At 34.1% G+C, this 26,032-nt stretch overlaps 1 pseudogene; it reads right to left on the reverse strand.

The window, feature by feature from the left end:
* Positions 1-16,529: 16,529 nt before the first annotated feature.
* Positions 16,530-17,834, reverse strand: LOC114038436 (annotated as a pseudogene).
* Between the last annotated feature and the right edge of the window lie 8,198 nt (positions 17,835-26,032).

Genomic DNA, 26,032 nt, shown 5'->3' on the forward strand with positions numbered 1-26,032 from the left:
ATAAATATAGAAATACCCATTACTAAGATAGATATTTATGCAGATGTTAGGAAATGAATGGGTTTTTAAGAGTGTCAACTGCAAACCTAATTTCAGAAACTGCACACAAAAATAAAATTGAAAAATTAATATTTTAACTTCCCCACTTTATAAGAAAGTCATAATTTTCTTTTTTCTGTACTATATTGTTATTATTTTCTCTAGCTTAAAAAATGTATAGTTCATAATTGTGGACTTTTCTAGTGTGTTTCCTAGCATGTGTGCAAGGCAGATTTTTCTCATGAACAAATTTTTGGTCCAAATAACATCAGTTAGTTATTCATATTTCACATAATTATTGTGCAAAATATGAAAAGGGTCATTGTTTTATATTTTGTGATATTAGCATGTGTTCCTTTCTCTAATTTTGTGATTATATTGCAAAATGTATTGCATAAACACCCTATTGCATAAGCTACCCTTAGTGCTACCTTTGTTAATTACCATTAGAAATTACGGGTGAATTGTTTGAGTCTAAATTTTTTAAACAAGAAAACATGATGAGAAGCTTCTTTTTAAGAGCTTTCAGTGTAGAAAGAGAAAAAAAAATATGTTAATTTTCTCCATTGAACAATCCATTCAAAACAATAAGAATAATGATAAACTCATAAAATGTTTTCCTTCTAAGAAGCTGAAAACATTTAGTAGATAGCCTATTTTTAGTCTCAAAATCTCTGCAAAATAGGGAGAAAGCATTATTTTTTCACTAATTTGCAGATTAAAGTCAAATATTCACAAATTTCTAAAATATCAGGCTATTAAACTATCTGGGCATAGGAAACTTCAATGAAGTCTTCACAGAATAAATCACATCATGAATGATGGTGAGAAAAGCATTTGGGAGGTTATGCAAGAAGAAGCTTTAGTTACAATTCATTTCTGCATAACAATAGTGAATAATCCCTAGCTTTTGTTCAAGGAAATAGGTTAGCTCCTAGGTTACCTAAGACTGTAACAGAGAAGTCCACAGGACAGATGGAAATCCTGAAGGACTTTTTAAAAAAAGCTGAAAAATTCTATGGTCTTTCTGGTGATAAGTTTGATAATATGAATAGGGGTGCAGTTAGATATTGGATAACCAGACTGAAAGAAATTCTAACTGCTCTCAGTTGTCTATAAATGGCAAATTTCCAGCTGGCCCTAAATTCTCAGAAATACTGAAATACAAGGATAGACTTCAGACATAGAAGAAGTCTGCACTTTTTGGAATTTCAGGGAAAATGATACAGTCATAATACAAGGTTATTATTTTGCAATATTTTGGATCTGTCAGTTATAAATACAGATTGTTTAAAATAAATTGCATTTCTAACATTTGTAGTCTTAGAATTGATAAGGTACATGGGACAATAAGCTTATTCAAAACCTAATAATGGCATCACATATCAGAGAAGTTATTTTTCCCACTAAATAACCAATTGTTATCAGTTAGGAAATGTATACAACCTAAATTGGCCCATTGGTGTTTCCAAAGGAAATCACTTTTCTAGGACATCAATTAATTATTTGTGAGAAAGGGGGATTTTTTTTTAAGCTATGGGTATGAACTGGCTATTAATTTGAATTATGCCTATACCCAAACAGTTTCTCTTGGGAAATTCAGACTTTGTTTCATGTCTATATCTCTACAAAACATGTAAAATTTCATTTAGCACTCCCCCACCCCCTTACTCCACATTAGTGATCAGTTCTAAGGCTAGCAATATTCATTGAATATAGGACAGCTTTTATTTTACCTCATAGGAGAATAAAAATTAAAAAAAAAACATGGTCTCACAGAAAGTCTTTAGGAGTCCATATAACTTTCATTTGCTTTGGTAAGCCCTAACTGCCCCTCTCCAGGGACCCAATTCAGTTTTACAGATTTATATTATGACCTTATTATTGAGGGTCTTTGGAAGGGAAATTCACTTAAATATTAGAGAAGAAACTCTTTTTTCCATTGGAACTGCACATTCCACATGACTGATGATAGTAGTGGAAAGCTAAAGTCTAGATTGTCATCTTTCCATCATGGACTTGCATTTTCTTAATGCAAAAACTCCTGTTCCAGGAGCCAGGAAGAGCTAAGGTCATATCTAGACTGAGATATTTACTATCTGTTTGAAAATGGGCAAGTCGCTTAACCTCTGTTTGCCTTAGTTATCTCAACCATAAAATAGTGAAAACATCACCTACTTGCCAGGGTTCTTGAAAAGATCAAATGGAACAATATTTGTAAAATGCTTAGCACAGTGTTGGGTACACAGTAGGTGCTATTCCCTTCCCCTTCCCTTTGTATGTATTTCCCCCCTCTGTGTATAATAGTAGGGCCATTTCCTTAAATGTTTTTTTACTTGACTTTAGAATAACTATAGGAAACACAGGTCAAGTTTGAGGACTTGAGAAAATAAGCACAATATAATTCATAAACAAAAGAATTGGGAAGAATTTACATTTATAGTGATCCCAATGTCTATTTTCATTATATGCTGGACTCTATTTAAGACAATATCAAACATTTTTAGTGTTCATGTCGCTCCTATTTTTTTGACTTGTAAAATAATAATCAGAGAATTGTCAAAGTTTTCTCTATTGTTGTGTCTATCAATCTCAATGTTATATACTTTATATACTTTAATTCAATGAAGCACAATTCAACAAATGTTCATTAATATACCTATTATTAACATTGTGTTTAACATACGTGCTAACATTGGCCAGCTAGGTGGCCCAATGGACAAAGTGCCAGGCATCGGGAATATTTATCTTCCTGAATTCAAATCTGGCCCCAAATTCTTACTAGCACTTAAGTGACCCTGTACACGACATTAAACCCTGTTGGTTTCAGTGTCCTCATCATAAAATGAGCTGTACAGGGAAAAGGCAAAACACTCTATTATCTTTACCAAGAAAATGTCAAATGAAGTCACGAAGAGTCAGATACAATTGAAAAGAACTGAAGAAGAACAACAGATTTTGGGAAAACAATAAAAATAAGTATGGGATAAATAGAAATCTGGACCCATCTTTTTGAGGAAGTATCTCAAAGCTTGGAGGTGAGGATGAGGGGACATTAAAAGGAGGTTTAATTTTTATCCTGGCTAAGTGGGTCTTAGAAGAAAGCTGATGAGTTCTGACTTCCAGGAGGAATTTCCTTCATCAAAGAGATAAGCTGACTTTTTCCTACATTGGCTGCTCAGGCAGGAGAATGCAGTGTCTTCTCTCCTGTCCTTTCTGCTTCATCTGTAAATGGAGTTTGTTGTTTCCCTAGAGCTTTCTAAAGGGAATCTTTCCCAGCATATTGGTGTTTTTCTTAATTCTAATTAATTTACATAAATCCATTCTGCCCCCACCACATTTTTTTTTTGAGTGTGGTTGTAAATGGAGTCAAAATGCACTAAAGTGGTGATAGGGATAGGTGGGCATAGCTCTTAGGAGATATTATAATTCACAAATTATATAAACCTCATTCTTGATTTGGTGGTCAAGGAGATGAACTAGGGGCATATTTTATGCACTATTTTGTTCATTATGCTTCAAAGTTGAACTCCCAAGGGAAGGATTGAAAAGGAACCTGGGTATTTATTTCTATCAGTTCTAGGTCTGTTGCCCACCATTTTTTTTCCTTTCTATTGGTTATAGTCAACAGGTATAGCTTCTTACCTGTTTGACCTCTGAGGTTAGGCAATTCATTTGTCCTTGCCCCCTCCACCGAACACTGACACAACTCCCTCTCAAGAGAGAGGATAAAGGAGAAGTGAATTAAAGGAACATAAGAAAGGAAAAATCTCTGCCTCAGTAGGAAGTAGAGTTTTGACTCTATCCCTTCCAAGATGGGAGAAGCATGGGAGGTCAGAAACTACCATGTACTACATCTACATCGAGGGTATATAAGACATCATTATACTCACTACCTTCATAGAGTTTAAATTCTTATGTGAGAAACAATTTGGAAAATTATAGCCCCAAATATATTATGGCTCATAAGTAAAAAAAAAAAAGGTATCATCTAGGTGCTTTGTAATGTTTAGGGGAAGGAATTTCTCATTTAATGGTAGAACTAGAAGAACTAATAGTACCCAGGTTACCTCATTTGTGGTCCAAAAAGGACTGGGGACATTATTTTCTAGACATGAATCAAAGTATATTGAGTTTAAATGTCCTATTTTCCTCTAAAATAGTTTTCCAAAGTTAATAATAATGATGATATCTGAATATATATATACATACATACACATATACACATACATACATATACATGCATACATGCATATATGCATATGTATATATATATATATATGTGGATATGTATATATGTATACATACATACAGTTAAACCCCATGAATCCCAAATTGGAACAATCTGTTCTAAGAAAGACAAATGAAATTAGGGTGCGTATGTCACCATTTTAATTTCTCTCAAGCTGGCTTGACATGCATGGGATTCAGCCCAAAACTGGGCCCCCCTAAGGGGGCCAGTTCAGAACTGGCTCAATTTGGAGTTTGGGGATACAGGGATGCATGCCCTTTGAAGAGTAAGTGTTCCCAAGGGGTGCCAACCAACCCTGATTGGTCAACACACTGGGAGGTGGGTTATAGTAAAATGAGGGTCTTGAATAAGTGATTTAGGTCACTTAATCCTGACCTGTCCTATCTGACCACCCCCCAGTTCTGGGCTATCTAGGCAGATGAATTATCTCCACCCAAGCCTGAGTAGGATAAAATCAATTCAGGCCTGGGTTTGAGTTTGATGAAGATTAGAAGATCAATGCAATCTCATTACCAGTAATGTCCTTCTGAAAAACTTTTGGAGTAAAAGGGGGACTGGGAACTCTGAGTCTCAAAGACACAGATTTCCAAGAGACATCCTCACCCCCCTTTCTCTCTCTCTCTCTCTCTCTCTCTCTCTCTGTTTCTCTTTCTCCCTCTCTCCCCCGCTCTCTTCACTAGCAGTTTTTTTTAATTCCATTTCCAAAAGGACAGACAACAATTATTTTCAACTTTAAGTTTAAATCTGACATAGAAAATTTACATTGGAAGACTATAATTTATAAGCCCTGGCTCACATGGTCAGAAACTCAGCTGCTGAGAATATGGGGTTGGAAGCAGGGAATCTCATATGTATCCATCCAAGAGTTTGTGAGAAAAGATATAAAAAATTCAGAAATTGATTCCCATGACATAGGATGTAAAGGGAAAATCAGTTCAAGAAGTATGAGATAATCTCAGTAATGAAATCTTGACCTCAGAAAGATTATCAATGAAGATGAAAAGTGAAAACTGTCTAAAGAAAATATCTTAAACCACATGAAGATATCAAATTTTAAGAAGATATGCAAAAACAGAAGGAAGAACAGGTTGCTAAAAATGAATATAAAAGTTACATGTAAAAACATTAAAGTTCAGAATGAGCTAAGATTGATGTTGAAAAATAAGGAAAACAAGAACCTTTTTATCTATGTTGAGGAAAAGAGTTATGGTGAGCCCACTCTCAGTGGGTAGCTAGGATATTGATGATGCAGAGGGAGGTATAAAAATTACTTAACTCACATTGAACAAAAGTGTCTAATAGGAAATTATGAATCAATCCAAGTAATTGGGAAATGATCTCCTAGCTGCCTTTATAGAGCTCAATGATCAGACCCAGATGAACTACATAATAGAGTCTTAGAAAAAGATTCAAATGCTTCATAGCATATATTTGGTGATCTCTGAAAAATCATGGATACAAGGGGAAGTACAAATGTTCAAATACTGCCCCTGTTTAACAAAGTGGGAAAAAAACATTCACAACTTGAATGTAATAAGAAAAAAATGAAATGATATTTGTAAAAAAGAAAACAAAACTTTGCAAACATTAGATAAATACTGTTGTTGTTGCTGATGATGATAATGATGACTTTGCCCAGCTCCCCCTCACTTAAATCCAATTCACTTACAAGTCAAGACATCCACCTCTTCCTATTTCTTGTTCTTGTTCTTGTTCTTGTTCTTTCTCCTCCTCCTCCTTCTTCTGGGTGCTATGTCCAAAGAAATATAATTTTGATCATTTATACCTTGCAAGGTATCTTGGGATTTGGATGTTAGTCTTTTTTTCCTTCCTATTTTTCTCTCATTTTTTTTTCAAAAAGTTGGGACAAATAACTCTTTTGTCTCCTATAGTTTCATTTATCATTTCTTGTAATATAGCTCGGAAAAAGTCAGCTTTGGAAAAGCCCATTATGATTCAAATGGGGCTACTTGACTATGCCTTTAAACCCAAATCACTCTGACTTTCACTGATTGACCAATGATAGGTCACAGCCCAAACCTCACTTGCTCATTGTTTAGTTTTTGATAGCTCAGAATAAGTGCAAATATCAATTGTTTCCTGTCCTGGCCACAAAATCTGTGGGTCTTTCTCTCCAGATTGATTCTTTTGGAAAGGCAAACTACGCCATCTTTTGCCTCAATTCTAACCTAGCCTTTAATCACTGAATGTGCTTGTCTCAGAAAAACTGAGACCTTAGAAAGATTTTAGCTTAAAAAGGCCAAGATATCCCACTGCAATCTGTGATATGGCCAGTCATCTTGACTTATGTCTTGCAACTGGACTCTGATAACTCTGGAGGAGAGAATGATGCTGATGACTTTGCCCAGTTCTGCCTCAGCTAAATTCATTTGCAAGTCAAGACTTTACCCTCCTGATTTCATTGGTTCTCTTTGAGAATGAAGGATAACAACAATGAACTATCATTGAACAACAACAAAAATTCTCTATGATGTAACTGACAAGTGATCAACCAGCCTTTTGTTTGTTTCCACTCTCATCTGGGGTAACCCATTCAACTTTGCATCAAGTCTGTATCTGACCTTCTGCAGCTTTTACTTACTACTCCTAGTTTTACCTTTTCTGAGACAAAGCAAGTCCAAAACACATTCCATATGAAAGCCTTTCAGATATTTGATGGTGGCTATTATGAAGTGACTTCCTCATGTCACACGGAATAATGAGAGGAAAAATATTTATTATTATTTGAATTATTATTGAGAAATCCAGCTTGAAATTGAGATGAGGAAAAATTGTAATAACTGCTATCCTAGCCTTGGAATCTCAGGCTTGATTTTAACATAGACCTGGTGCATTATCTTCACAGAATATCTATTCTCCTCCTATCTCTTGTCTACTAGACTCAAACTAAATGTTGTGTAAAAGATAAGAATTGAGAAAAATGAACTTCCCTCCCTTCATTGCATGGGTAGGACTTCTGGATATGAAATATCACATATACTGTAAAATTTTACCAATATGTGGGCTAGTTTGTTTTCTCATCTGCTTTATTTTCCCTCTAAAAACAAAACAAACCAAAAAACTCAAAAAAAATAAACAAAAAATCCTTTGCTTCAAGGGATGATTTAATGAATAAGGGAGAATGGTAAGCATAAAAAGAATAAGGTATAAAAATAAAAGATATCAATAAAAATTAAATGCATATTGATATTTCATATAGATATATAATTAGATATGTAATAACCAACTAAAAACATACCTTCAAGGAATAAAGGGGAAATCCAAACTAAACAAAAAGTTACTAACAATACAATAACAATGTAATTCACTGTCAAAATAGAATTTCTTTTTTATTTCTTAAATGAATAGTTACAGAATAGATACAAATATACTTGGGCAAGTATGTTAGGTAATATGGTTAAAAAAGGATTCTGTTTCTCATCATTCATAATGTAATACTGATAATTTCAGCAGGATAAGAATTAAAGATAAACCCTATACAGCTATAGAAGAATATGTAATAAAATATTTTTCCCAATTAAGCAAGTGAAAAGAATTAGGAAGGTTGAGATAGTTGTGTTCATTGAAAATAATTAAATTTGTAAATGAAATGAATAAAGTTAACAGAAAATAACAGAATGGGAAAATACAAGCAAATATGACATAAAAACTAAAATGTAAAATTAACTGTTATAAGTCATATTACCATCTAGAAAGATAATAAGTGGTCAAAAGATATTAAAATATAACTTCCAAAACTGTACACAATTTAAATTTACAACAATTTAGGATTGGTTAAATTCATTGTAGTATATAAATAGAATAAAACAAAACAATGTAATTGATACAAAGAAGTGTAAGCAGTAAAACAATCTGAAATGACCTTTAAAAATATTGAATATAAGGAAGAAAAAAACTAGAATGAATGTGCACTCTTTCTATGAATATATAAGAGGAAACATGATGAAAGTGAATTGAAAAAGAACTCTGATGAGAACAAAATTGTTATGCTGTTTTGTGCATTTAAATTAGTTAATTTAAATCTTAATATTAGTAAACAAGCCTGGTGTTGCTTTATTGATGTTCAATATTAAGGTTTTAATAATACATTTATTCTTTAAAAATATCTTTTTTGATTCAATTTAGCCTATTCTATGTAGTTGAGAGGAAAGCTAGGTGGCCCAACAGATAGAGTACTGGGCTTGGAAACATGAATACTCATCTTCATGAGTTCAAATCCAGCCACACTTACTAGCTTTGTGATTCTGGGCAAGTCACTTAACCTGCTTGTCTCAGTTCCTCATCTGTAAATTGATCTGGAGAAGGAAATGGCAAACCACTCCAGTATCTTTGCCAAGAAAAACCCAAAATGGGGTCATGAGGAGTTGGATATAAGGGACCAATAACAATGTAATTCAGATAATTTTGGATTTAGATTCTGTCATCCAGCATGACAGTTCTATCCCCTGATTTATATCACTGGCACATTAGGCAAACATTCATTCTGGGCCTTCTTCCTATTCATTAATTAGAATGTTGAATATCACAAGGCCAAGTACAGATGTCAAGATCCTTTAGGCCATTTACTAGAGACCTCTTTCCAAAGTTACAGTAACTTAATAAAGAGTACCCTGAGTCTGTTACTTCACTCAGTGTCAAATCCATCTTACTGAAGCCCACATATCTTATTCATCTACCAGAATACCATGAGAAATCTTGCCACAGACTTTGTAGACATTCAGGTAGTCTCTGTCTACAACATTCTCTGATCTGTCAAGAGATTTATTCAGTGAATTTATTTCAATTTAATAAACATTTATCAAGTGTTTAATATATGGATCACATTATTAGAAAGGACATTGAGTTAGTATGGCATAGTGGTCTTAATGAAGCCATATTAGCTTATTATAATCATTACTTCCTTTTCAAAATACATACAAACCATACTAAAATTTTCACAAGAATCAATAAGGAGTAGATTAATTCAGACTAGATCAAGGAATATCTATTTTGTTTCTTTTGTTGTTCTAGAGAAGGGCTTATATTCTCTTGGAAGTGAACAAACTTCCTTTTGAACTGCTCAGAAATGTATTTGCTGGAAATAAGATTTACCATGGCTATTCTGAAGCAGTTCAATCTCCCATAAAGTGTTACGTAAGGCTTCATTCTTTGTTGTTGATATTGGCTGAACTAAACATTTTAAAATGTTCATTATGTTTCCCTATGTACTGAAAATAGTAAGACTTATCAAGTTGAAGTGTTTAAATTAGATTAATATAAATTTATTTTTTCTTCCTTATAAAATATGTATCCAATTCAATTAATGCAAAACTTAATCCTATTTCCAAGAAGAGCAAATGATACATTCATTTACATTTATAAAAATTATCTAAGAATTAATCCATATACTGTAAAAAAGATTGTTCCCATACCTAAAAGCTCATTTTACAATTTGTAGAACTTCCAAACTGCCATATCATGCATCATAAACTATGTTCACTGAAATCACTGGATACTAATGTCTTTTTAGAATTTGAAAATTCTGGTAACAGAATTTTAGTGGAGTTCAGATTTAGTTTTCTGCAGTATCAAAAATATCAATTACTAAAAAAAAATCTATCAAGTATAATGTATAAACTTCATCGTGGCAGAAAATACTTCTACAGATAAGTTTCTATGAAATGTTATATACCACAACATAATGTAACATTTGTTCTTATTTTGGCAAAGATTCACAAGATTTTATACCACTTTGTGTGGTAACAACTTTTCTACCTGAAAGTCTATGACCTATGAAAGTGTTTATATACATATATGCATACATATACATACATACATACATACATATAAGATATACAGATATAGATAGATATATGTGTGCATATATATATACATATATATATATATATATATATATTTGTATAAAATTAGAGAAATCCTATGTAACTGTTTTCCAATCTGAATCATATTAGAGGTGGGTAAAGTAGGCACACATCAACATAGCAACAGGAGTATGTTTACAACAGAAGGTTTATTTTTATTTTTAGTTTGGTTTTTTTTTAACAAATTCAAGTCTTAAATACCAGAAAATAACATTTTACATGTTAAAAGAAAATCCTAAGAACAAACAAGCAAAACTCCGTTGCCTCCCTTTTTTCCCCAAAGATAAAATATTATCTATTCTCTTCATCTTGAAGCTGAAGACACTACACAATCTGTCTCCAACATAGTTTTTCATATTTATTGCACATAATTCTCTTTCATGATCTCTGTTTTTTAGGCAAAGTGGCCTACTTATACTTCATTCCATCTTTTAGCAGCACAAAGCTTTTGAACAAATCATCCACAATATTTAGAACATGTTCTCTCCTTGTTTCTGCCTCATAGAATCTCAAGCTTGCTTCAAGGTTTAGTTCCTGTCACCTCTTACAAGTAACCTTTTTTGGTATTCCCAGATCCTAATGCCTTCACCACCCCAAATTAATCTGTATTTACTCTGTTGTTGAGTGCTTTTTAATTATTTATTTTCAATCAACAATAATTTTTTTATTTTGTATTTATTTGCCTTATTACATATTGTTTGCATCAATTAGCTGTTATAAAATCAACAGGGATGAATTAAGTACTTTTTTTGGGTGCCATACACTGTAATTACTAATACAAACAAAAAGACAGATAGTCCTTGCCCTCCAGGAACTTTCATTTTAATAGAAGATAATAAAATAAAAATAACCTGAAGATCAGGATTGAGGGGAAATTCTTATGGGGAGGAGAGTCTGGAGGAAGAATAATAGCTACCCTGGACCTTTCTTCATAAAGGAGGATGGAGAAGAGCCCACCAAAGGGAGAAAGGAGTCAAAAGAACATCAGGGAAGACAATTAAGATAGGGCAATGAAATTGAGAGAAAAAATATTTAGTGTAAACTCCTCACAGGATGGAGGCTATCTCCCTCCCCCGCCACCATTTTTACTATATCCCATTTGCCTAGCACAGTGCCTAGTATGTAGATGATACTTAAATAATGTTTATTGAATGAATAGATGAGCTAATGAATTCATGAAGAGATATCTATTTCTTCATTCTCTTTATATGCACAGAGTCAACTTGAGGCCAAGACCTTGCATTTGGTCTGAAAGATCAAATAATATATAATGCTTAAATTAAATTACCTACAATTTTGGATATTCATATCTTTAAAATGCCACAATGAAACAGCTCATTTCCTCTGGGTCAGTTTTTTTTTTCTCTGTGTAAAAATGTAGTTTGTATAGGACAATTACTAATGAATTTGTCTGAGAAATGTCATGCTCAACCATTTGGAATCTAACAAAAGGAAATGAGGTAAAATCATTATTAAAATTAAAGCACTTTCTAAACTTCATTCAATAATACATAGAAGAATTGAAACCAGGAAATAGAAACTAATGAAATTTGGAGCTACTGTAGAAGGAAAAAACCAAACAAAACAAAAACAAGCAATTCGTACAATGACAGCAATGAGAGTATAAAGAGCTAAGGGAAAAACCTGTAACAATGACATTTAAGAGGTGATTATTGATCTTTTTTTTATATTGGATTAGTCACTTAGCCTATCTCAATAAGATAAAGTATCACTTTATTTTAAGGAAAGAAAAGATCCATTTATTTAGGCACAGGTTTTTCTTTCCTAAAAATGTACCAGACTGCTTCAAAGAGGCAGTTGAAAAACTATGCTTTATGAAGCAATCTGTTCATTGAATCTGGGGGACCAACAATGGCAATTGCAACATGAGAAGATCCCTCATGCTTCTTTATGGCCAAAACTTGCTTGTGCTCCCTGGACATATCTAATTCTGACGGTTGCTTTTAATCCTTTACAGAGAGAAGAGGATAAGGAAATGAGGAAATGAAGATTGAAAATCAAGTGTGTGTTTGTGTGTGTGTGTGTGTGAGAGAGAGAGAGAGACAGACAGACAGACACACATAGTGACAGAAACAGTATTTAGGTAAAATTAAAAAGTGGTCCAAGATCATCTTTATCAGATTTTTTTCAGTACCAGATAACAAATTCTGGCAGGTTATGTCATCCTCTCTTTACCCTGAGTATAACATTCAATACCTTAATGAAAGCCCAGGACTTCACAGTATAGAGCAACATATTGACCTTTTCTAGCATCTTTTGCCCCATGTGTCTAGTCATAGTCTCATTTTCTTACAGAAATGTCTTGTTATTAGAAATTCTGACTAATTTATACAAAGATATTAGTGGGTCCAAGTAGCTTAAATATTACCTTAGGTAGCTAGGTGGCACAGTGGATAGGCACTTGACCTGGAGTTAGGAAGATACAAGTTCAAATTCAGTCTTATATACTTGCTAGCTGCATGACCCTAACAAGTTATTTAACCTCTATTTGTCTCAGGAGTTTATAATCTAATAGTAGAAGACAATAATACATAAAAATGACATAAAGATCAGGGTTGAGGGGTTGCCCTTATGGGGAGGACAAGAGTCTGGAGGAAAAAGGATGGCTAGCCTGGATATCTTCAAATAAAGATAATAACAACACCTACTTCTTAAGGTTGTTGGGAGGATCAAACGAGATAACAATTTTAAAGCACTTAGCACGGAGTCTAGCACATAGTGAGTGCAATATAAATGTTAGCTATTATCACTATTACTTCTCAAGTAATATATTTCCATTTTAAGGATGACCTACAAGAAAAGCTTCTGGGACAGATTTCTTTGGCCTTTTGAGGCCTCTCTTACCAGTCTGGGTTGGTTGCCTCAGGCTTTTCCTATATATGATGTAGGATTAGCTAAGTGAAGGAAGTTAGAAGTTATTATAGGGCAATCAGTTACCAACATGAATCAAGTTTGTACTTCTTTCTTAGCTGTTTCAATCCTTTTATTGAATCCATTTGTTCTCTGAGTCTTGACCTCTATCTGTGAATTACTAAGTAATAACTCTTCCCAATTCCTTCCTTGTTTCCAAGACTGAAAACTATTGACAGAGTCTATTGACCAAAGACTTATTGTTGCCTTGATATTCCTATTTCATTACATTTAAGCATTAAGATAAATATTCACCTTTAGATGGATTTCCTTTCACTAAAGGTCCTAAAGCATATTAACAGTAAGGTAGTGGTGAAACAACAATATCTCTAAAATTTTAAGTTTATACATACACTCAATTCTTGATTATCAGAACTAATTAATGGAATTATTACTGATAATCCAAAGTAGTAACTGATTGAAAAGAATACTTTTTTTCTTTGGTTTGGAAGGCATTATATTGGTTATTTTTCTTTTCTTTTGTTTTTAGACATATTTTTAATTGTACTCCAGGGGATTTGTTATTGGCTGAGGAGAGAAAAATACTGAGAGAACAGTGAGCAGAGGGTCAGAGTCAATCTGAGAAAATTCGTAGAATCACAGGATCTCACAGTTGGAAAGCACCTAAGTGGTCATTGAATCTAACATACTCATTAATAAACAAAGATCTTTTCTCACATGTACTAGAAAAGTATTCATCCAACCTTTGTTACAAAACCTGTAGTGAGAGGAGGCCAACACTTCCCAAAGTAGCTCATTCCACTTTTGCATAACTCTAATCAGGGGTGTGGTGGTAAATGTTTTAAGGATTGGCAGTCTGGAGGGGAAATATACACTGTGAAACATTTTTCAGTTTAAACTGAATAAGTAACATTTTCTCTAGCACTTTCTTAAGTCTAGACAATTAACCAAAATAAATCAAGCTCTGATCTGTAGCATTTGCCAATTTCTGGAGGTGTAAATACAATTTGTAATTGTCTCTAGCACTTATCTGACCTGGTCCAGCATGTCCCCTGGATCTAATCCTTTGGAAGTTTTCCTTACTTTACACCTTACATTGCCTCTTTTCAAATTGCACCCACTGATCCTACTTTCTAAAGCAAATCAGTACAAATCCTTTCTATATGACAACCCTTAAGATAGTAAAATAAAGATAGCTATCATGCCTCCTCCTTTCCTCCTTATCACCTAACTTTGCCCCTGTGGAAAGTTCTTTAGATTTAGAGTCAGAGTGCCAGAATTTGAATCCCATGTCTGTTACAGTATGGCACTAGATAGGCCACTTTGCTCCCCTCTGAACCTTATTTCTTCATCTATTACATGAGCAGTTTTGACTGTATAGCCTCAAAGTTGTCTTTCAGTTCTAATTTTATTATTATTTTGCAAACTGTTTCTTCTTTCACAACATGACTAATATGGAAATATTTTTTATACAATAGCACATAATCTATATCAAATTGCTTGTTGTTGTAGGAAGGGGGAAGATAGAAAGGTAGAAAATTTGAAAATCAAAATTTTATATAAAATGTGAAAGATTATTGTCACATGTAATTGAAAAAATACTGTATAAATTTGAGTTATAATAGTGATTTCAAAACAATTACAGTGTGCAAAAGGGAAAAAAACTTCAAAATAAGATGAAAATAGTACGCTTTGATCTGCATTCAGACTCCATCAGTTCTTCCTGTGGATATGAATAGCATTTTCCATTGGGAGTTTTTTGGAAATGTCTTAGATCATTGTATTTCTAAGGAAAGCTAAGTCAGTCGTAGATAATACTTGCACAATGTTGCTGTTAATGTGTACAATGTTTTTCTGGTTCTGTTCATTTCACTTTTCATCAGTTAATGTAAGTCCAGGTTTTTTCTGAAATCTGCCTGCTTGTCATTTCTCATACCACAGAAATATTCCATTGCGATCATAGACCACAACTTGTTCAGCCATTTCCTAATTGATGGTCATCCCCTCAATTTCCAATTCTTTGCCACTACAAAAATAGCTTCTATTAATATTTTTGTACAAGTAGGTCTTTCCTCCTTCCTCACCTTTTTTTAATCTCTTTGTGATACAGACCTCATAGTAGTATCACTAGATTAAATGTACCATTTTATAGCCCTCTGAGCATAGTTCAAAATTGCTCCCCAAAATGGTACTCAACCTAATTATTTTTAAATTAATTTATTTTGATTTATCAACAATCACTTCCATATACTTTTGAGTTTAAAATTTTTCTCCCCCTCACTCCCCACCATCCTCCCCTAGATGGCACACGTTCTGATATAGGCTATACATATACATTCCTATTAAACATATTTTCACATTAGTGATTCAACCTAATTCTTGAAACTCATTGTGCTGGGTCATGACAAGAATTGGGAGGAAAACTAGAATGAATATCCATCTCTGGTTATATTATAGGAAGATTTTTGTATCCTGTTAGGGCTATATCTGATTGTGAGTTATCAGTAATCCAAGTCACAATGGTTTTTTTTTGTTTGTTTGTTTTTGATTTTTTTTAGGCAATTGGGGTTAAGTGACTTACCCAGGGTCACACAGATAGTAAGTGTCAAGTGTTTGGTCTGAGGCAAGATTTGAACTCAGGTCCTCCTGACTTCAGGGCCAGTGCTCTATCCACTGTGCCACCTAGCTGCCCCTTTTTGTTTTGTTTTTTTTTTTCCAAGTCACAATGTTTTATAAAATTGGGTGTCAGGTGGAGAAGAGCCTGGAGTATGCTTTGGGGGTAATAAATGTTACCAATCACACAGAGCTATACAAAGGCTTGGGTAGCAGGCAATGAGTGAAGATGATCATAACATGGTGGTTTAAAATTCTTGCTGGAATATCACAAATAACAGGGTAATTCTTAGTTCATGTGGAACACATGAAATAATCTGAGCCCTTTTCTCATCCTGAAATGTTTGTTATCTTTTTTTTTTTTTCAAAAATGAAGGTAGAAGAGAATGGAGGAAAATTCATAGAGAAGAAAGAATTTACTGCCTCCATCCTGGCAAAAAAATTCAAGTAGAGGAATCAAGTTGACTGAGGGAGGTGAAGACATACAGTAGATGAAAGAAAGGAAAAATTTTTCTGATTACTGTAAACTTTGTACTTTAAGCAAGGATGAGCAACCTTCAATGCACAGCCCATAGAATTGGCTCCTACTCTCACTGGAACACAGGTGTACTTTACTTTTGCAGTCAAATGTTTACAGCTCTTGCATATATATATGTAAAAGCCATAAACATTTATATATATAAATACACACATGTATGGATGTATGTATGTATGTATGTGTGTATATATATATATATACATATTTTGTAAACCTTTGGTCTGGTTTTCCATAAAAGTCATTACTTCTCTCCTTCCTCTTTGAGGTCCACAGTGAGCCAGTGACTGCTATAATGGCAGCTCCTTCCTCAGCCTTAATTCTCCTCCTTATTGAGACAAGAAATCTGTTTCCAGAGCTGCCACTTTTCAGTTATGCTTTGCTCTGGCTGTGGCACCTGAAAAGCTCAGCTTCATGGTCCTGGTGATGCATTGGGCAATTCACACAGTTCCACATATTCCAGGAAGAAGTCTCAGTAACCTCCCTTGAGGATGAAGAGCTCAGGGTAGTATAGTGCAGGCTACTTGTTCAGAGGTCTATCTTCTCTTAGATAGTGGCACATTCTGGGACTTCTTTCTGAGGAGAATTCACAATGAAACATGATGATTATTCTTTTCTGCATATTGGAAGGGACAAAAGGCTTCTTCAGGAAGAAATTAAGTAGCTCTTCCTAACTGTGCAGGTTCAGAGTTTCCTGGATATGGCCTTCTTGATACTCATATGGGCAGTGGCAATCAATAATATAAAATTTCTCAATCAAGTCTTCCAGCTGCCCTCATATTAGAGTAGCCACCAGCTCCAAGTTGATGTGCTTCAGATCTTGATACCTTCCTGTCACTCTTGGTGCCATGCAGACCTTGGTGAAATCACCTATCAACTGCCTCTGAATTCTGCCCCAAGATATGAATGGCATTAACATCACAGAGTGAAACTATCTTCTTTAGATCTGATTCCTTGGTTTCTTGCTCATCCAAGAAAACTTCATTAACTCAAGTGAAGTCTCTCCTCCACAATTTTCCTCACCATCCTGATGTAGTGGAATTCTGGTAATGGGGCCTCCCAGATCATTCATTTCAACTTCCATGGAGTTTCTGTTGTCTAGTAGAAAAAGAGAAGACAAGAGGGGTCTTCCTGATCTTTCTTGAAACCTTAAGGATCTAAGTGCTGGCTGTGTAGAGTGTTCCAGATAGCTGTTCTCATTTTCTTTGTCTGAAAAGGAGCTACTTGTTACATTTTTCTTTTGACAGAAGAAATCTAGAGCACTGGGAATGCTCTAGCACCTGTGCAGGGATGTATTTCCTAATATGCTGATGATAACCCATTCCAGCTACCTGTACTTCCTGATGTCTTGAGGGATCCAAGTAACCAGTTTCATCAATGTCTGGTGATGTGGTGAGCTGGATGGCAGCCGTCTCCTCAATGCTAATATTTGACCAGTCAAAGCCATGCGTTAGGGTTGCTTCTGTCAAAGAACTTGCTTTCCAGAATCAACAAGGAACTTGCTACATGCGGTCTTGGGAAGTTTCGAATGAAAGGAAAAGGAAACACCTTTATCTAGAAGCAAGTTCAACTTCTCTCTGCAGTTAGACCTAAAGCAGGATCTGAAGGGTGTCCCAGACATGGCCTCAAAAGAATCTTATCCTCAGGAAAAAAAATGAGCCCCTGCTTCCCCCTGGGGTTGGGAGAGTGTGTGTGTGGGTTTTGGGGAGGAATTGTGTTGAATGCAAAAAAGGAAAATCTCAGCAGGAGTAGTAGACAAGAGTATGTGTTTGATCCATCCCCCTCCTCCCTGGGGCACATACCTAAAAGTTTTCCTAGGGGACACTCTGTCAGCTCAGCAGCCTGGGACACTTTAGACAAAGATTTTTAATGACATCAGACGCATCAACTTTCCCTTCTTCAAATTTTAGAAGATCATCCTTTTCATTTCATATTATCTAATCTAGGCTTATGGATATAGGTTGTTTTTCTTAATTATTTGACTAATCAATCAATTTATTATTATATGATTATCCTACACAGTTTAGCAATATATTGTTGTATGACTTGGAGCTGAATGGTACAATTGACAAAAACCATAGCTGATGAGATGTTTCCAGTGTTTTACAACAGTCACATAATGAATGTATTAATGTTTACAGTCTATTTCATGCTGATACAAAGTTTACACAGCAATACAGTCAGTGCTATCTGCAATGATATATTTATAGCAGGTAGATCATTGACATTTCTGATTTGTTCAATATATCTTGCCTTCTTTTGGTACCAGAGCATGAAGAGTAACAAATGATATACTAACCTCTTGAGTATGGCCGGTCAGTAACCTAGTGCTGCAGATTATCTCTTTAATCCTTAAGAACAATAGCAATGCAAAGGCTGGGGTGTTAATCTAATCAGGGATGCAACAGAACCTAATTCATTAGTATTTCAGGATTTTTGGGAAGACTTCAATGCTACCATGATGGTTTTAAGACACTCAAAACATCCCAAATAGCTCCCTATCCATTACTTGCCTGACTTTCTCTTAATTTGCCATATTTCTTCCTGTTCCTTTTCTCTGACATAGATGCCCAAATTATAAGTTTTACAATACATTCTATATAAGCATTATTTTAGTGTTACTCAATACTTTATATAAAACAAATTACTTATACACAGCTGATTCTATCCCTCCCTCCCTTCTTTCACCTTTCCCCTTCCTGAGACAGTAAGCAATGATATAGGTTATAAATGTGTAATCGTGTAAAATATTTCCATATTGGTCATTTTGTAGAAGACTCAAATGAAAGAAAAATAATGAAAGAAAGTGAAAAACATCATGCTTCAGTCATATTCAATCAATATCAGTTCTTTCTCTGGAGACAGATAGTATGCTTCATCATTAGTCTTTTGGAATTGTCTTGTATCGTTGTATTGCTGAAAATAGTTAAGTCATGCACAGGTCTTCATTGTACAATATGGCTGTTACTGTATACAACATTCTGGTTCTGTTTGTTTCACCTTGCATCAGTTCATGTAAGTCTTTCCAGGTCTGAGAAGCCATTACTTGCTTTTTCCCTCCTCTTCAGGAAAGAGTCTTCTCTTCCTTTCCACCTTGTTGTGGCATTCTTCCTCTTTCCAGCTTCCTGACAAGGGCTATGTTTATCCTCCTGTGTTTCATATCCTTTTTCTGTTTTCCCATTAAACTCCTGCTGTTGAGGTTTAGAGGTTTTGGGACCCCAAAATCACAACACATGGATCCTGCCTGAATGAATTTGACCCAAGCTTTCTTTCAGTCAAAGACAAGGTTTATTAGAACATCCATCATATTGGCCAGACTCTTAAGGAATCTGAATATTACTGAACTATTGGCTAGATTTTAAGAATCTGAGCTGGAATGTTTTCTTAATGTAGAACTTAGCAGAACTTTGCTTCTGTGGCAAAACCTCTGAGTCCTCAGGGTCACCTCCATCCCAGGGTAAGTCAGTGAAAGAGGAAAATGCATTTACTTCAGCCAAAATGGTCATCAAACACTTCCTTTTTTGAAGGTCAGTAATTATTATTTTCATCAGGTACTTGGACTTGAGTTCGTTACTTATATGACTCTCTTCTTTGCAGAAATAGTACACAACTTAATGAAACAAAAAATATAGTCAGTCAGAGATAGGTATATCCTATAGGGTTTTTCCTTTTTCTCTCTCCATACATAGAACTATCAGCCAGAAGTCTTCTATCTTGAGGCAGCATTGTGAGATAATATATGTCAAGTGTTTTACAGACCTTAAAACATTGTGTGTATGTTACTGTTCTTTTTCTTGTTATGTTGAAGAGCTCTTTATTTTGTAAATTAAAAAAGAACTTGTTTTCCCTTAAGTTTCATTTTTATAATCATGTCGATTATCATGTTATCTTAAAAAAGACAAAGTAAAAATTAAGTTTGTCATACCATGGATTAGTATAGTGTTGTAGATAAACCTAGAAGATAAATATTATGTAAGATATCACCTCTTTTCCTTTTTTATACTTATCAATGCCATAATGATACTATGAACACAAATAGGTCCTATGTAGAATTTCCCAAGAAAAGCTATCAGCTCCAAAGGGTCCCATATTAAGTAGATGTACCTGGAGTAAAAGTCCTATGCTCTCCCTTCAAAAATCTAAAAACTCTAGGTGTCTAAATTTCTGGCTCTTAACCCTGTCTAAAACAGATGGTAACTTTTACTGCCACAGTGACTGACAACTCATACATTCTCCTTCATATTTTTGATGCCCACTATACCTAGGTGTCTCAGCATCTAATCTCTATCTCTCTTTTCTTCCTATAAAATAATTCTCACTATGCGTGTTCTGTTGATAAAATTAATTCATTAGAAAAATATAGAAAGAAATGCCATGCATGATGTAAAAATACTTTAAAATATATACAGACAATTGTTGTTGATGATGATGATGATGAAAATAATAAAATAATCATGATCATTTATATAGTACCTTAAGTTTTACAACACATTCTATATACATTCTCTCATGCTATCTATACAATGCTGTAAGACAGCTGCTTTTATTATGCCAAACATACTATATAAATTATAGTATCAAGATTTAATATAACCTGTAAAAAGGCCATGGCCTTGGTTGGACTCAGTTTGTTATGGCACCACAGATGATATTTCCTTCCAAAATCCATTATGTCCCAAACCTTAAATGACACCATACTCCCTAGAATAAACACTCATTTTGGAATGTACTCAGCTTATTGCTTTGGACAGAGCAATTATATAAGGCAACACACTTCAACAATAGGGAAGCTTCCTAGTTACTATGGGGCTTTTTTCCACTAAACATGCTTTCTTTTCTTTGTAAGTATCAACTCATACAAAATCACTCAGTCCTTTTACCAATTAGGCAAAAGAAAAAAGTAGAATGTAAACAGATATCAGAATTATAATTGCAGTTTTTCCATCATTTAGGTTTACATATCTAAGTCCCTTCTTTAAAATGCTATTCACAATATCAGGACTGATTGAAAATGATTATGATTATAATCTGACCAAAACAAATGACAGTAGACTGAAGAAATATGCTCTTGTGATATTCCTCATTTTAGTATCTTTTCTAACTTGTGTTTTTATGGAAAAATAATTCATTTTAGAACTGTCAGAATTATTAATAAAGGCAATTGTGTTTTGCTTACCATAGTAATATGGTAATCAATTCTTTAAAATCAACAAGCATGAGCAAATGAATTATGAAGAGGTACAAGTAGTCCCATAGTGTTTACTTTTCCAGTGTTTTTTGCCAGCAGCCTACACTATACAAATAAACCAAGTTCTCTGAAAAAAATACATGATTTATTAAATTGAGATAACTTCTGGAAAACTGGAATTTCACATTATTGAAAATTGTTTTTAGGGTTTTAAAATTTGCCTTTGATGAAACACTCCTGAAAAAGTTAGTGAGACTTAACCTAAAATAGCACAGCATAACTGAAATGAAAAGATAATCATTGAAATTAATTCTCTCTCTCTCTCTCTCTCTCTCTCTCTCTCTCTCTCTCTCTCCCTCCTGTTCCTATATCAATGACATGGACAACCAGAATTTCTTGATGTTTTATAAACAAAAATAAGGTAGTCTAACTAATTGAAATTCTCTTTTCAATAGGTCATAGCAGTGGAGAAGATGAAAAAAAATGTGACATGTTGTTGACTGAAGGAACTTTTTTTTTTTAAGTAAGGCAATCAGGGTTAAGAGACTTGCCCAGGGTCACACAGCTTGTAAGTGTCTGAGGCTATATTTGAACTCAGGTCCTCCTGACTCCAAGGCCAGAGCTCTATCCACTGTGCCACCTAACTGTCTCCTGAAGGAACTTTTTAAATTTACCTGTACATAAAATTATGTCAACACATTTATAAATAAAACTAATTGCTCTTGGAATTGCATGTTTCACGAGCAAGGTTCTAGTTCTGGAAATTAAATCCTAGGAATCATGATCAGAAATACCTTAATAATCAGTTCATAATCATAACAATCTGCCAGGAGAACACTGGTGTTGAAAAATAGGATCTTATGTCAGGAAAAAGTTTGAGATCATCAAAAGGACTGTGCCATTTCTCCTGTGCAATCTATCCCACTATGTTCTTTTAACTTATGGGTCTAGTTCATTATCTATTTATCCAATATATAGATAGGACTAGGTGAGTGATTTCATTGTTATATGGAATTCCCAAGGGAATTTCCAATATGGGAATAGATTGGCATCTGCAAATTCTCTGCCAATTTTCATCTTAGAAAGTTCACTAGAGAAATGAGAGTTTAAGTAAATGAGTTGCTTAGGGTCACACAGCCAGTAAGTTTCAAAGGCATGACATGGATACAAGTCTTCAAGTTGTCTATACACTAGGTGAATATATATATATGTATGCGTGTGTGTGTGTGTGTATGACATATGTCTAATATATATGAACCAAATGGGTTAATTCAAATGGCAACTTATCTGTAGTGGCCTGTGCAATATGAAAAGAAAATCATGACAGTGAGAAATACAGTATTATCTGGAGGGAAAGCATATTGTGATTTATCACAAGGGATTCTTTGTTAGCTAGCTTCATCACAAATGTCAATATCAAGGTTCTTAGTTGTTTATAAGTGAAAGTAATGGATGGTACTTATGAGTAACTTCCTCCTTAATAACATTGATACAATATTGAGTGATAACACATCAACCACCCTCCAAACCCCACATCCACCCCTAGGCTTTATTAATTGCTTGTAGTGATGGAACAGAAGACTTCTTGCCTAAAACTAAGATGAAATGCAGTATAGACACTATAAATCAAAGAAAAGATAAAATAGAACAACGATAAAACATTATGGATGAAGTTGCAATTTCCCGTGAAAATTTAGGGCCAGAAGCTTAAAACTTGTGAAGCTTAACAGGAATCACTTAAGAACATAGAGACAAAGAAGGTAAAAGCATAACAAGAAAGGACTCTGAGAACAATCATATGAATTGAAAAGGTAAATTCAGAAGACAATCACAAATGGAGATAACTGGTTCTTGATTAAAGCATTTTAGGTATTCAGAGACCAAGTTCACCAGTATTGTTTTCTAAGAAACCAATTCCTAATTCTTTTTTCACAAGTTAGTATAAGACATTGGTTGGTTGGGATTTTTTTCATATACCAGCATGGCCTAGAAGTTTACAAAATGTATGTGCATGTGTTTTTAGAATTCAAAGGCTCTTAGTGGTCATCTAGTTCAACTATATTATTTTACAAATGAGAAAACTAAGGCACAAAAAAGGCCAAGACTTGAATCTCACCCCATTGACTCACTGTTTAATACTTTTTAAATTTCCATTGCACTATGCTGATTCTTATTTTCTCAATTTCCATATAAATTTAGGAAAATACTATAACCCATCTGCTTCCCTAACAAAAATGTTGGGAGAATTGATAAATTAATTTTAACCACATACTTGAAATTCCCTAATGAGATGCAATAAAATCATACATATGTACAGGATCACAGATATTATTATTAATATTATAAAAATGTCAAATTGCTCTAAGATAATGGATGTTAAATGGGTGTATTTGGGATTATGGCTCTTGAAATCCATATATCTGATATCATACTCATTTTGAAACACCTGGAGTACTATTTGATATTATATCACATACTCGGCAAACTATTATTATGAAATTATTTCAAAATAAAAAGCTATGTTCCAATGAAATTGCTCATGCTTCAGGGCACTCAGGAATAAAACAAACTCAAATCTATGCCCAGGATTCAATTGATTGGGGAATTAGAAATGGCTGTTTAAGTCAAAATGTCTGATAAGAAAATATGTGAAAACTAAAAACTTTTTTTAAACTCACCTATTAAATCCCTCCCCCCAATGGCATAATATCTGATGAGAAGAAATTATTTCCACAATGATAATAATACATGGGTAAGTTCAACTAATGTTCTCACAATTCTCATTTCCTGATATAGATATATGTTACATTAAAAATAAAACAACATACTCAAATATTAAAATTCACATTTCTAAAACAGATACATTTTGCATGAGAATACACATTTTAAAAATAATTTACATTGATAAAGAGACCTATAGTTAAGTCAGGATGGTATATCAGAGTGTATACCACACCTGGGCATTAGACATAGGTGCCAATCCTAGCTACGTCAATAAACAAATGTCTGGCTTTGGGCAAGTAGTTTAAGCCCTCTGGTTTTGAGTTTCTGTATTAGCAAAACAAGGAGATTGCACCAAAAATCTAAGAGTTCCCATAAATATGTAGCTTATAAAGCACATGGAACTAATTTTTACATAATATTTTTATATTAACTATCCAACTCTCCTTCAGGATTTGAACTTAATTTAACAAATTAATTAAACTTGTATTCCTATCCTGGGACATATCTCATATATTCATCTTCCCTTTTGCATTAATTTATTTATGCTTGGAATATGTATATGCAATTTGTACACCCTACACTGATTAGTAAGTATATGAGCATTGCAAACTTCTAGACATCTAGTCTTCCAGTGATCATTCCATGAGGGTCATAACCTTTTCATTTTTTGGAAGTCCTAACTGTGTCCTGCCTTGCCCTGAATGATAAGCATGTGAGCACCAACTCATAGGCCCACTATATCAAGCTGCCTCTGAGAAGTTTCTCATTCTTATAGCCATTATTCCTGCCACCAGGCATTTACTATATCATTTTCTCTTCCCTCTTGTACATTGCCTTTTGGGAACCATTATCAAGTTAAAAAATTTCCTCATGCCTCCACTCACAATGCCTATTTCTAAACAAACAAACACAAATCCATTGCTAACTAGCACTCCCCTGTTATATATTTATTTCACCTATCAGAATGTAAGTTCCTTGAGGTCAGCACTGTCTTGCCCTTGTATTTGAACCTATAGCTCATTTCTAGATGCTTAGCACATTGTAAGTATTCAACAAGTGCCTTTTAATTATTCATTTGAGTCACTTTGGCAAAAAAAAATCCCTGTCTTTATCATGGGGAAAAAAAAATCTCTTTGCAATGCAAGTCAATGAACTCTTTATTCCATGCACTGATATATTTAAAGTGAGGAAAAAGACTTATTTAGAATTGGGACTGCAACAAGTGGAATTCTGTGGATGAGGCATTTATCACAGATATCAATAACATAGCAAAAACTATATGTGTATATGCGGGGGTCACAAATGATATGACACTGGCCTTAGGGACAGTTTGCTAGGCCATGGGGGAGGGACAGGTAAGAGACTTTATAATCTGCTCTCATTGACATTGGGGATCCAAGACAGGACAGACAGCATTTGTTTTTTGTTTGGCCTCACGCAGTAACTAAAGAAGAGATGAAAAAAATATAGGGGCTAGATATGACTACTCATTTAATATTGAAATGGAGGCTTCTTCTAAAACAGAAATGCTCATGCCAAGAGATTAATTTGCCACCATACTATCAAGAAAATCACATTCTACTGGTCGAATATAAATTGTACACATTAAATACAAGTGAAGAATAGAGTACTAGCAAGTTGTTTGTGTGGCATGTTGGTGATCAAATATTTAAAGCTCAATAGAAAGATTAGTTGTGTCCGCTCCCCTCCTTTCTCTAAATAATCTAGATTTGGTTCCTGACTTTAATCCTTTAATAGTTTTGTGACCATGGTGAAATCACTTAACATTTCATATAACTAAGTTAGTAAAATGGAGTAAGAATTCTTTCAGATTTGTTCTAAAGTTCAAATGAATGCATATATATATGAGTATACACATATATGCATATATGGATAATACAAAAATG

Source organism: Vombatus ursinus, unplaced genomic scaffold, assembly GCF_900497805.2.
Source record: "Vombatus ursinus unplaced genomic scaffold, bare-nosed wombat genome assembly UNPS02011014.1, whole genome shotgun sequence".
In the NCBI taxonomy this organism is placed as follows: domain Eukaryota; kingdom Metazoa; phylum Chordata; class Mammalia; order Diprotodontia; family Vombatidae; genus Vombatus; species Vombatus ursinus.